This window comes from Lacerta agilis, chromosome 11 (assembly GCF_009819535.1).
Source record: "Lacerta agilis isolate rLacAgi1 chromosome 11, rLacAgi1.pri, whole genome shotgun sequence".
Lineage (NCBI taxonomy): Eukaryota > Metazoa > Chordata > Lepidosauria > Squamata > Lacertidae > Lacerta > Lacerta agilis.
The window spans coordinates 8,185,375-8,198,778 of NC_046322.1; positions in this window are offsets into that span (position 1 = coordinate 8,185,375).

Consider the following 13,404-nt stretch of genomic DNA (forward strand, 5'->3'; position numbering starts at 1 on the left):
TGTCCAGTTCTGGGAATCACAATTTAAGAGAAATATTTATAAGCTTGAACGTGTGCAGAGGAGAGTGACTCGGATGCTGAAGGGTCTGGAAAGCAAGCCTTGTGGGGAATTGTTGAGGGAGTTGGGTATGTTTTTTAAAAAATAATTTTTATTAAATTTTTAACTCAAAACATACATAAAAGGAAAAACATAACTACACTAAACAACATACACAAAAACACAACAAAACAATAACCTATTACATTTCAATTATGATCCTTCCTCACATCATAGTGGGACTTCTTCCTGTCTCCTCCTCCTGCGTCCTTTGTAAATACCTTTTTGTAACCTCCAAAATTTCCTATAATTCTATTCTATTTTTAACATTAAATTCATTACTATCACATACCTCTTAACTTTAATTCTAACATTGCCTAATTACTCACACTTATATCTTATCTTAATCCTTATCATCTTCTAGCTTAGTCATCTATCTTCTACTCTACAGCCTATCTTATCCTCAGGTTATATCTAACTTTCAATCATACAATGATCTTTTAAATACAATTTAAAATTCTTCCACTCTTTCTCCACCACGTCGTCTCTCTGGTCCCGGAGTTTCCCGGTCATTTCTGCAAGCTCCATATAGTCCATCATTTTCATCTGCCAATCTTCTGTTGTTGGTAGTTCTTCTGTCTTCCAATTCTTAGCTATCAAAACTCTAGCTGCTGTTGTGACATACAAAAACAAATTCCTATCACTTTTAGCAATATCCTGGCCTAGGATGCCCAGTAAAAAGGCTTCTGGTTTCTTCTTGAATGTGTTTTTCAACACTTTTTAAAGGGAATTGGGTATGTTTAGACCAGGGGAGGAGGAGACTGAGAGGAGGTACAATAGCCATCTTCAAGTTAAAGGTTAAAAAAAAAGGTAAAAGACCCCTGGACAGTTAAGTCCAGTCAAAGGCGACTATGGGGTTGTGGCACTCCTCTACCTTTCTGGCCAAGGGAGCCGGTGTTTGTCCACAGACAGCTTTCTGGGTCATGTGGCCTGCAGGACTAAACCGCTTCTGGCACAACAAAACAGTGTGACGGAAACCAGAGTGCATGGAAACACCGTTTACCTTCCCGCCTCAGTGGTACCTATTTATCTACTTGCAGTGGTGTGCTTTCGAACTGCTAGGTTGACAGGAGCTGGGACAGAGCGAGAGGAGCTCACCCCATCATGGGGATTGGAACTGCCAACCTTCTGGTCGGCAAGTCCAAGAGGCTCAGTGGATACTCAAGGGCTGTCACATGGAAGATGCAGCAAGCGTGTTTATTCCTGCTTTGGTGGGTAGATCTTGAACAGATGGCTTCAAGTTACAAGAAAGGAGATTCAGAATAAACATCAGGAAGAACTTTAGGGCAGTAAGAGCTGTTTGACAGTGGGATGGACTCCCGTGAGAGGTGGTACACAGTGGGGCGTAGGGGGCAGGCCGCCCCAGGTTCCAGGGGAGGGGGTGACACTGCCCGGCCCCTCCCGCCACTCCCCCGCTGCCTGCCACCCCGTTCGTGCTTCTTTACGGACGAATGGGGCAGCCCCACGAGCCGCTGCTGCGGGCATGCATAGTGCATCCAACGTGTGCCATGCCGCCCGGTGCCCAGGGGGGTGCCTCCGCTCCGCCGCCCCGGGTGACGGAAAGGCTTCCTCCACCACTGGTGGTAGACTTCCCTTCATTGGAGGTTTTTAAGCAGTGCTTATTAGCCATGAAAGAACCTCCATGGTCAGAGGCAGTATACCTCAATGTACCTGTTACTCAGGGGTATGCAATGGCAATCATAACCTGCTTGTGGGCATCCCAGGAGCCAGAAAGCTTGGGTGTTTGTTTGTTTGTTTGTTTGTTTGTTAAATTTATATACTGCCCTTCATCCAAGGACCACAGGTTGGTTTGCAGCAGAAATGCACAAAGATACAAAAACATAATAACAAACGAAACAATAACCCTCCCCTCCCCGCTCTCTGGGATGGATCCTTCACCTGAAGCTGCCAGGCTCTCCTTATGTCCTTAGGCTCCTTCCCCAGGACAGTGTAATTTGGCCTCCTGCCATATTCCTGCCTTCTTTAAACCCTCAGCAGGCCCGGCCCGGCCCCCCTCCCACCCTTCTCAAAGCAGAAAGCAGCTTACCCCCCCCCCCCTCGTTAAATTTACTGTGGGATCTTGATGCAGTGCGCCTTGAAGAACAGCCTGTTTGGGGGGCCGTCGTAAATAAGCCATTTTTGTTTTATTAGCCAGCCAGGCACTTTATGCGAATGAACTCTCCCAAAGTTGAAGTGCATCTCTGTTAGCTTCTTCGCGCGCCAGATGCAAGGCATCTGCAGCCGGCCGTAAAGCCGAGATGGGTTTTACAGTCGCATCGACACAGGCATGGCTCCGTCCCTCCGCCAGATGTAATCCTTTCAAGAAGGGTGCCTTCGCCCCCCACACAAACGTCTGGCTCAAGGTTGTCGACTCTGGGCCACTTGAAACACAACTTGGAGGAGTGGCAAATTAAGTTACAGGAATATCCTGAGATGGCCCAGCTGACCAATACTTTAAGGGGAAACAACAGACAAGCTTTCGTGACAAAATGGGAGAAATATAGAAGGTATCTACAAAGCATCAATAACGGTTAAAGTCCTATGGCGGCCTTTGAGTGACCCTGGAGTCTTAATAGGAGTATAATACAGGATATGGCTAAATGTAGAATTTGGAATGTTTTTGAAAGGATATAAAAGATAATGCAGCAGTGTTGAGTACATTCGCATTGAGAAAATGAATGTTCATAGGGAAAAGATGGGAAGTCTAAATATAGAGATTAATGTTTGTGTGTTTTTTCCCTTTTTTCCCTTCCCCCCCTTTCCCTCCCCTCCCCCCTTTCCCCCCCTTTTTTGTAGCATTATTGTTATTGTTGTGTGTACGAGGAATCAAGGAAAGTGAGCCAATGAAGATAAACCATATATGGGAAAGTACATATATATTTCTTTTAATTTATATAGTGGAATAAAATATGTAAAATAAGTACAAATGTAAAATAAGTATGAAATGTATGTCACATTGGCGGATGTAGAAGTTGAAGATACAATAAAAATGTTATTTAATTTTAAAACAAGAAAGAAAGACATCTTGGGATGTTTCACACATTCAGTCCTGGCTGAACACTTTGAATTGGTTGTTTTGTTTTGGCATTGGGAGCTGGAGTATTCGGACTCATCCTCTCCAAGGCACTGCCACCACCTCCCTCCATGCGCTGGGTGCTGCAGCAGAGTGAGTCAACCATAGGCAAGCCCCACCTGCGATATACTGCTGAGTGAAGGCCCTATCGCACTTTGGCCCTCAAACCAGTCCTCAGTGATGTATCAACACATCACCCAGGCCTAAAGGCTGCATTCCCCTGAATACCACTTCCTGGATGAATTGCATGTGGGGAAAGTGCTGTTACACCCAATTCCTCAATTCCACTTAATTCCTGCTTGTGGGCTTCCCATGGGCCTCTGATTGATGCCTGTGAGAACAGGAGGCTGGCCTAGATAGGTCTTTGGCCTGATCCAGCAGAGCTCTTCTCAAGATCTTATGAAAGGGATCACCCCCTGTCGCCCGGGACGTAGCTAGCCGCTGGCTGCCAGGGGCGGCAAGCAAGCGGCACCCATGGGGGCAGGGCGTCGCTCCGTGCGCATGAGCGTCATGACGCTGCACACGGAATGAACGCCTCCGCCCGGGCCAGTTGGCCCGCCCCTCTCCGCTGTGCTCTGTGAGCGGAGCCTTCCCAGGGGAAAGGAGAGGGGTTGGGCCAGCGAGGGGGGTGTCATTCCCCTCGCTGGCCTGCCCCTGTCCTGCCCCCCCAGGCTCTGCTCCCTGAGCTCAGCGGGCAGTGAGCGGAACGGCGAAAAAGTCGCTGAAAGGGGGAAAGCCCCCTCTTTCAGCGGCTTTTTTCTGCCACTGGCTGGAGGCGGCCGTGCGCCGCTGCTCCCGGTGACGGAGGGAGCGCGGCGCATCGGATTGGTGGGAGGGGCCGCTGCTTGTCACCCCCACCCTCCCCTGTCACTGGGGGCGTACCGCCCCTACCCGCCCCTCCCCAGCGACGCCCCTGCCTGTCGCTCTCCTGATTATTCAACCACAAGTAAAACAGATTTCCAAGCTGGTATCTTCACTGGACACAGACTATATCTGCAGAACCCAATTTCCCATCAATTCGAGGTAGGATCTCCTACAACATGTCCGCGTTCCGCTGATTCAAGAAGGAGAGCGTTACAGATGCATTTAACTCCCTCCAGCTGAAATTTATAACTTTATAACTTTGGCCAAATCCTGACGTGCCCCTCCTGCATTCCACCTTATTTGTTTTATTGCTTGCAGCATATTTTATTTATCTGTTTTAGGGTCTGATAAATCCACATTGCCCTTAGATTATCTTTGCAAACACAAACCGTGGCAGAGGAATGTGTACCATTAACTCCCTCTCCTGGCCCAGCGTTCTTGAAGCGTGATGTTCCAAGCCATTTCCTCGCTGCTAATTTGCTGGAGCAATAATCTCTATGAAGGCAATCGCCTGAACTTCTCACATCGCTGGATATATACATACCTGCACTGTTCGGTACTGAAAGAAAATAGTTTTCTATGAATGTCCTTCTAGCTGAGAAGGCCCACATGTTCTGCAAAGAAGGTGGCAAAGGAGCTCAGGCAATGGAAGGCTGCAGAATCTATTTTCTTGACTTGAGGACCCCAAATGGAAGCTCTTCCTCAAAAACAATTCCATAATACACTACAAAAAAGGAGTTTTCTTGAGGAGATTCTGACTCAACATCAGGAAGAACGTTCTGACAGCTGTTGCACAGTGGGATAGACTCTCTCAGAAAGTGCTGGAGGTGAAATGAGTTGAGAGAACGTTCTTTCATATGTGGTGGAACCTGTAAAATGGTAAAAGTGTTATGTACTGAGTTGAATAGGATCCAAATGCAGGCAGTCTGATTGGTCCTAGAACAATAGGATTGAGATTGCAGCAGTCTGACTGGTCCCAGAACAATAGGATTGAGATTGCACGTGGGGCCCATTGTGTAAATAGTGTATATAAAGCAAACGTTTTGGGGGAACTGCATTCCTCACTTCTATGAGCTGAATAAAGAGCATGAAATTCACACTGGACTCCGAGTATATTTCAAAAAGAGTATTGGGAAATAATCCACAATGAATGTGGGGCGGTGACCCCCCACCCCCATTGCGGCGGCAATAACAGGGTTCCCGTTAAAGGGGTCTCAGGGGGAGGCATTGGCCATACGCCTAGAGGTCGTCATTGCCCTCCCCCTCCAGCGGTGGCAAACAGGGGGACGGGCTATCTGCTTGAATATATGTTCTCCAGAGCTAGCCCACTCCCCACACATGCTGGATAACCCTAATATTACCCAGAACTCCGGATGGGGGGCTGGGAAGGGTTAAATGTCCAATGCTTGAGCCAAGGTCTCCCTACATCTGAATATTAATAAAGTTGTGGCCAATTTAATCCCATAGAACATTGTCACGTGTCGTTATTTCCCTCAGGGGCTGCCCCGGGCTTCGGGGGACTCCGTCTGGCCACACAAAGGTTATTTATGTATGCCACTACTGCGGCCCGTGTTTTGTTAGCCCAAAAATGGAAAACGAGCGAGGTCCCAACAGAAGAAGAATGGCAACTTAATCTGATGGAATATGCGCAGTTTGCAGACTTAACATATAGAATAAGAGAACAAGAAGAACATATGTTTGAATAAGATTGGAAAATGTTTATTGAATATATGGGGGGAATTGTGTACACTTGTGAAAACGTTGGCAGCATTAAGATAAATTCAAATAAGTTATGATGGATGGCCCATAGGTGGTACCTCACACCCGCCAAACTCTCCAAAATGTATAAAAGTCTTGCAAATGTCTGTTGGAGGTGTGGTGCAGAGAATGGAGACCTGATGCACATGTGGTGGAGGTGCCCAAAAATTAAAACGTTTTGGGGACAGGTGTATGAAGAATTGAAAAAGATGATGGCAGTTTCTTTTGTTAAAAAACCGGGAATTTTCTTACTTAGTATGGTTGGCAAGGAGATACCAAGTAAACAAAAAAGAAGTCTTTCTGTATGCGATCGCAGCGGCCAGAATGGTAGTTGCAAGGGGCTGGAAAGATCGAGAAGCACCCAGAGTCACTGATTGGCAGGTCAAACTGCAAGAATTTGCGGAGTTGGCCTTATTAACACAATTTAAGAGATAATACTAAACAGGATTTTGCAGGCAAATGGGAAGTTTATAAAAGATATATGTTGAAATATAATAAGAGTTTTCTCACCATGCCAGCATTTGAGGGATGAATGGTATAGAAAGAGATTGTAGAAAGAATGAGGAGCAAGGACATATCTAAGAATGTATTTGAAAGGTGGTATAAGAGATAGTAAGGGATTGAAAGCATTCATATAAATTCTTGTTTAAGCGAAGGAGTTTGTCAGGAAGTCGTAAACCTGTGGGGAGATATTTATTATATTTTTAATATATATTTTTTTATTCTTTTATTATATATATATAATTCTTTTTCTTTCTTTTTCTTTTTCTTTTCTTTTTCTTTTCTTTTCTTTTTCTTTTCTTATCATTTTATTTATAGTATTATTACTATTTACTGCTTCATTTGGGTAGTGTTTAATAAGTGATACAACAAGAAGTCACAGTGTAAAGCAAGACATGGATCAATATTGTATTGTAAATAACTTTATTACTACTGTAAGGTACGTTTGTTGTTTTTTCTTTTCTTCTCTTCTCTTTTGTCCACATTGTTGCTTGTTGTATTTGAGATGCTGGAACTTTGTATGTGGAATCTTTAAAATATGCAAATAAAAATAATTTAAAAAAAACAAATAAGTTATGATGGATGTAATAATGGAATACTGAATGGTTTGGTTTTTGTAAAATATGCAGGGATTTATGATATGCAAAATGAACCATGGAAAGAGAGGAAGGGGAGTCACTGATATTTTAAGGATGTTTAAATATGTATTCTAAATTGTAAAACAAAAAAAATTAATGGAAATTATATACAAAAAACAGACTCCCTCAGAAGGTGGTGGACTCTCCTTCATTGGACGTTTTTAAACAGAGCTTGGGTGGCCTTCTGGCAGGGATGCTTTTACCGTGATTCCTGCATCACAGAGAGTTGGACTAGATGACCTTGGGGTACCCTCCAGCTCTCAAGTTCACTGCTTCTATAACACATACAGGGAAGGTTACAGGTGGGTAGCCGTGTTGGTCTGCCATAGTCAAAACAAAATAAAATAAAAAAATTCTTTCCGGTAGCACCTTAGAGACCAACTAAGTTTGTTCTTGGTATGAGCTTTCGTGTGCATGCACACTTCTTCAGATACACTGAAACAGGAATCACAAGACCCTTATATATAGTATTACTCAGAAGGGTGATGGGAATGAGTGATTGGCTGATGGGTGTGGGAAACCTGTTGATGACTGTTAACGACTGCAATTAGTCTTAAAGGAAAAAGCAAGGGGTGAGATGGCTAAAGAGAGCTTTGTCGTGTATAATGAGATAAGAATCCAATGTCTTTGTTCAGACCAGGTCTCTCTGTGGTTTTGAGTTTAGTGATTAGTTGGAGTTGGGGGTGAGACATATATATATCTCACCCACAGATACTGAGTTAACCTCTTCAGGCAAATGCCTGAGCACTTCTAACATTGAACACTTGGAAACCCCGCTGAGGAATGGGGCCTCGGGATGGAATAAGTTATTCTTGTGGGAGTCGGCATCAAGACTTTTTTTTTTTTTTTGTCTTTTGACTTCCAACTCTCTTACTGAGTTTTCAACAACAACTGTGCTGCGCTGAATAAGCAGCTCAAAGTATACACCAGCTGCTATTACTGGTGTCCAGAGTTCATTTATGATAAAGGTTAATACCACAAATAGTTTGGAAATAAGTCGTGCCAAAATTATTTCTGCGTCTCCTGTGGTTTCGCAAGTCCATACAGCCTTCCAGTATGGGTCATTAGGGGATCCCACCAGAACCAGATTAAGACCTTTAGAGAGCTTTAACACTGAAAGATTATGGGTTGACATTAATTGCATGAAAGCAATGTAACATTTTGGACATCTTTTTTTAATTGCAAGGAGGGACTCCCTGGTCCTGAATGGGGTGGTGCGCAGCCTGGGAGTCATTTTGAACTCACAGCTGTCCATGGAGGTACAGGTCAATTCTGCATCCAGGGCAGGTGTCTACCAGCTCTATCTGGTACGCAGGCTGAGACCCTACCTACCCACAGACTGTGTCGCCAGAGTGGTGCATGCTCTGGTTATACTGAAACACACACTACGTGGGGATACCTTTGAAGGTGACCCGGAAACTGCATTTAATCCAGAATGTGGCAGCTAGACTGGTGACTGGGAGTGGCCGCCGAGACCATATAACACCAGTCCTGAAAGACTTACATTGGATCCCAGTATGTTTCTGAGCACAATTCAAAGTGTTGGTGCTGACCTTTAAAGCCCTAAACGGCCTCGGCACAGTATACCTGAAGGAGCGTCTCCACCCTCATCATTCAGCCCAGACACTGAGGTCCAGTTCTGAGGGCCTTCTGGCGGTTCCCTCACTGCGAGAAGTGAAGTTACAGGGAACCAGGCAGAGGGCCTTCTCAGTAGTGGCACCCTCCCTGTGGAACACCCTCTCATCAGATGTCAAGGGAGGGTCAAGTTCTAAAAGTCAGCTATCTGACTTTTAGAAGACATCTGAAAGCAGCCCTGTTGTTAATGTTTGATCGTTTATCATGCTTTTAATGTTCTGTTGGGAGCCGCTCAGAGTGGCTGCGGAAACCCAGCCAGATGGGCGAGGTATAAATGTTGTTGTTGTTGTTGTTGTTGTTGTTGTTGTTGTTGTTGTTCCCACCACAAAAAATTTGTTGTTGTTCTTCAGTCATTCAGTCGTGTCCGACTCTTCGTGACCCCATGGACCAGAGCACACCAGGCACGCCTATCCTTCACTGCCTCCCGCAGTTTGGCCAAACTCATGTTAGTAGCTTCGAGAACACTGTCCAAACATCTCATCCTCTGTCGTCCCCTTCTCCTTGTGCCCATCTTTCCCAACATCAGGGTTTTTCTAGGGAGTCTTCTCTTCTCATGAGGTGGCCAAAGTACTGGAGCCTCAACTTCAGGATCTGTCCTTCTAGTGAGCACTCAGGGCTGATTTCTTTGAGAATGGATAGGTTTGATCTTCTTGCCGTCCATGGGACTCTCAAGAGTCTCCTCCAGCACCATAATTCAAAAGCATCAATTCTTCAGCGATCAGCCTTCTTGATGGTCCAGCTCTCACTTCCATACATTACTACTGGGAAAACCATAGCTTTAACTATATGGACCTTTGTCGGCAAGGTGATGTCTCTGCTTTTTAAGATGCTGTCTAGGTTTGTCATTGCTTTTCTCCCAAGAAGCAGGCGTCTTCTAATTACGTGACTGCTGTCACCATCTGCAGTGATCATGGAACCCAAGAAAGTGAAATCTCTCACTGCCTCCATTTCTTCCCCTTCTATTTGCCAGGAGGTGATGGAACCAGTGGCCATGATCTTAGTTTTTTTTATGTTGAGCTTCAGACCATATTTTGCGCTCTCCTCTTTCACCCTCATTAAAAGGTTCTTCAGTTCCTCCTCACTTTCTGCCATCAAGGTTGTATCATCAGCATATCTGAGGTTGTTGACATTTTTTCCGGCAATCTTAATTCCGGTTTGGGATTCATCCAGCCCAGCCTTTCGCATGATGAATTCTGCATATAAGTTAAATAAGCAGGGAGAAACTGACATCCAGGAATTAAGTGTTGCTGGTGCTTAGGAACACTCTTCTAGCAGAGATGCAATTAAGTTTTACTCTAAGCAGACCTGCTGAGATGGAGAGGACTAAGTTAAGGCAATTAATTTCAATGGGTCTACTCTGACTAAAGCTTAGTTAATTGCCAGTCTGGGTTTCACACTTCAAGAATATGTGATGTCATTTCATAGTGTTGGGTTACAGCTGAACTAGTAGCAGGGCTGGGTGGGGGGGTTACATTTGCCAAACCAGAATTTACAAATGCACCCTTCTCAAAAACATCAGGAGGAAAAAATATTTGCTGCTATGGCCTGTGAGTTTCCCTTTGGCCACCAGATAGAGCCAGAGACAAAGTCTTCAGCAACCCTAAACGCAAGAGTAAACAGGGAGTAAATCCCAATTTAATTCTGTGAGTCTTTCTTCTGATCATACATAAGATCATACACCAGAAAGCCAGGTGTGTGTTTTTTAATTTTTTTATTTAATCAATAACACATACTTCAATATCATATAAGAATGAAGGAAGACAATTCAATTGAATGTAATTAAACATACATGGGATATATATATGAGATATGTGCAAAAATATAACAACAGCTTTGCTTCCATGCCAGCTTTTGAGTGTTAAATGAAGGATATGTGCTGGAAATTTTGGATGTACAATGTTCAAGAATGTGTTGGAAAATTTATATATGAAGGTTTATTGTTTGGATCACATTCTGTATTAAGTGAGGTAGATGCAAGGGGATTTAACAGGAAGTTGGACTCGTGGAACTATTTTTTGTGAATATGAAGGTATGCAAGTTTATATATAGAGAGAGGTGTTTTTTATTTATTATATTTATTATTATTATTATTAATTATTATTATTATGTTTTTGTTTTTTGTTTTTCTCTTTTTTCTTTTTCTCCCCCCCCCTTCCTTCCTTTGTTGACAGGGGATTAATTAAGATACAAAAGACAAAATACAGACAGGATAACGTTGTATGTAAAATTTTATTTTGTAATGTCATACAATAACAGTTGGACTAAGATGTTTTTCCCTTTGTTAAATTATAATAATCAATAAAAAATATATAAAGAATTTAAAAAATAAACATACGCACATACAAATTGCAAATTTGTATCATTTAACTCGCAATCCCTGGAAAAGCTATTAGTATATCATTGATGTTGGCGGGTGGTAACAATTTTTAAAAAAGATTTGTCTTATTTATAAATGGCAGGATATTTTCCTCAAGGTCTTATGATATTCTCACTTAAAGCTGAAATGCTACAAAAATTCCCAAAGATATTTCAGAGGAGGGATTGAAACATCGTTTTCAACGTTGTTTCCACGTAGCTGAAAACAAATATTTTCCCTGTCTTCAAGTGTACCTTCAAATCTTAGTTCAATTTTGAGCAATAGCTATGGACCAAATTTAACTACACCATAAATGCTTATTTAATCTCCCTAAATATTTTCACTTTCTTGATGGAACCATCCCGGCAGCTAACAGAAAATATTAAAACAATTCTTTATCCAGACCACATTTAATGTGGCCCCTTCCCAGTAATCAAAGGAAATGGAGTCCATTATTATTTTGCTATTAAATTAATTTCTAGGAAACATCATCTCCCCCAAAGCTGCAACTGAGTGACACTATAACTGGGAATGCTTTGTGTGTTTTTAAACCATCAGCATTTGAGGGGGACAGATTTGGTTTAAAGTGTGTCGTGCCACTTAAAGAATATTTTAAGAGTAGATTCTTGAATCTTTGCTGAGGCTGATGCCATAGGCACCTTCTTCCATATTCTTTCCTATTTAATAGAGTCTGTATCAAAACCAAAATCCTTTCCCTAACATTTCGGAAATCCTTTATATATGTATCTAATTCTGTTAATATTTTGTAAATCGGGCTGATCTGTCCTTCGGCATTAAAATGATGACCTGCACTCAGATGTCCAAATGACATTAACTCTCTTTTTTGTTGTTGTTCAGTCGTTCAGTCGTGTCCGACTCTTCGTGACCCCATGGACCAGAGCACGCCAGGCACGCCTATCCTTCACTGCCTCCCGCAGTTTGGCCAAACCCATGCCAGTCGCTTCGAGAACACTGTCCAACCATCTCATCCCCTGTCGTCCCCTTCTCCTTGTGCCCTCCATCTTTCCCAACATCAGGGTCTTTTCTAGGGATTCTTCTCTTCTCATGAGGTGGCCAAAGTACTGGAGCCTCAACTTCAGGATCTGTCCTTCTAGTGAGTACTCAGGGCTGATTTCTTTGAGAATGGATAGGTTTGATCTTCTTGCAGTCCATGGGACTCTCAAGAGTCTCCTCCAGCACCATAATTCAAAAGCATCAATTCTACGGCGATCAGCCTTCTTTATGGTCCAGCTCTCACTTCCGTACATTACTACTGGGAAAACCATAGCTTTAACTATACGGACCTTTGTCGGCAAGGTGATGTCTTTGCTTTTTAAGATGCTGTCTAGGTTTGTCATTGCTTTCCTCCCAAGAAGCAGGCGTCTTTTAATTTCATGACTGCAGTCACCATCTGCAGTGATCATGGAGCCCAAGAAAGTAAAATCTCTCACTGCCTCCATTTCTTCCCCTTCTATTTGCCAGGAGGTGATGGGACCAGTGGCCATGATCTTAGTTGTTTTTTTTATGTTGAGCTTCAGACCATATTTTGCACTCTCCTCTTTCACCCTCATTAAAAGGTTCTTTAATTCCTCCTCACTTTCTGCCATCAAGGTTGTGTCATCAGCATATCTGAGGTTGTTGTTATTTCTTCCGGCAATCTTAATTCCAGCTTGGTATTCATCCAGTCCAGCCTTTCGCAAGATGAAACTCTCTTTTACTTGCTGTTTAATTGTATCTTTTGCTACAAAGCAGCTAACTTGTCTGAGTTCAAACCAATAGGGTTCTTCTTCACTTAAAATTTCTCAGACTTCTTGTTCTGTTTTTTGCTTGGCCAAATATCCCACTCCCCCTTTTAAAATTTTTATTAAAGATTTTCTTGATTTACAAAGGTAGTGCAATGTCTCTCTCGTATTTTTCCATATAACGTTTTTACAAATCAGTTTTTGTTGTTGAGACATTAGGAAGAAAGGGGGGAAGAGGTGGGTGGGATGGGGAGATAGGTGGGGTGATGATGTTTTTATTTTACTTAATATGAGTAGGGTTCGATGTCAGCGTTGTTTGTGTAAGTTCTCTGTTGTTCGCTTGTGCTCCTTTAGTGGTGAGAGAGGTCGGAGTTGGAGTATGGTGTGATTGTACATTTGTGTTTGGCTGTGGTGATCTTTGGTTTCCTGTGTGAGTGGGGTTGGCGGGTGTTTTGGATCAGGTTACCCATATTGATTTGTATGTTGTTGGTAGATTTTTGTCATTGTCTTGTTGGGCTGTGTGTGTGATGAAGGGGAACCATACTGGGGAAATAAAATCCTTTTATTGACCATTAAAAAAGATCTCCTCTCCTGCTTCTGCTTCTGGACTCTGGAGTCTGCCACATACTCTCCCTGCTCACTAAACCCTGTTGCCTCTTCAGTTTCCACCTCCACCTCCTCCCAGCCTTCTCCCTCTGACCACCCATTGTTGTCCCACCACCACTCCCCAGGTTCTGAGGG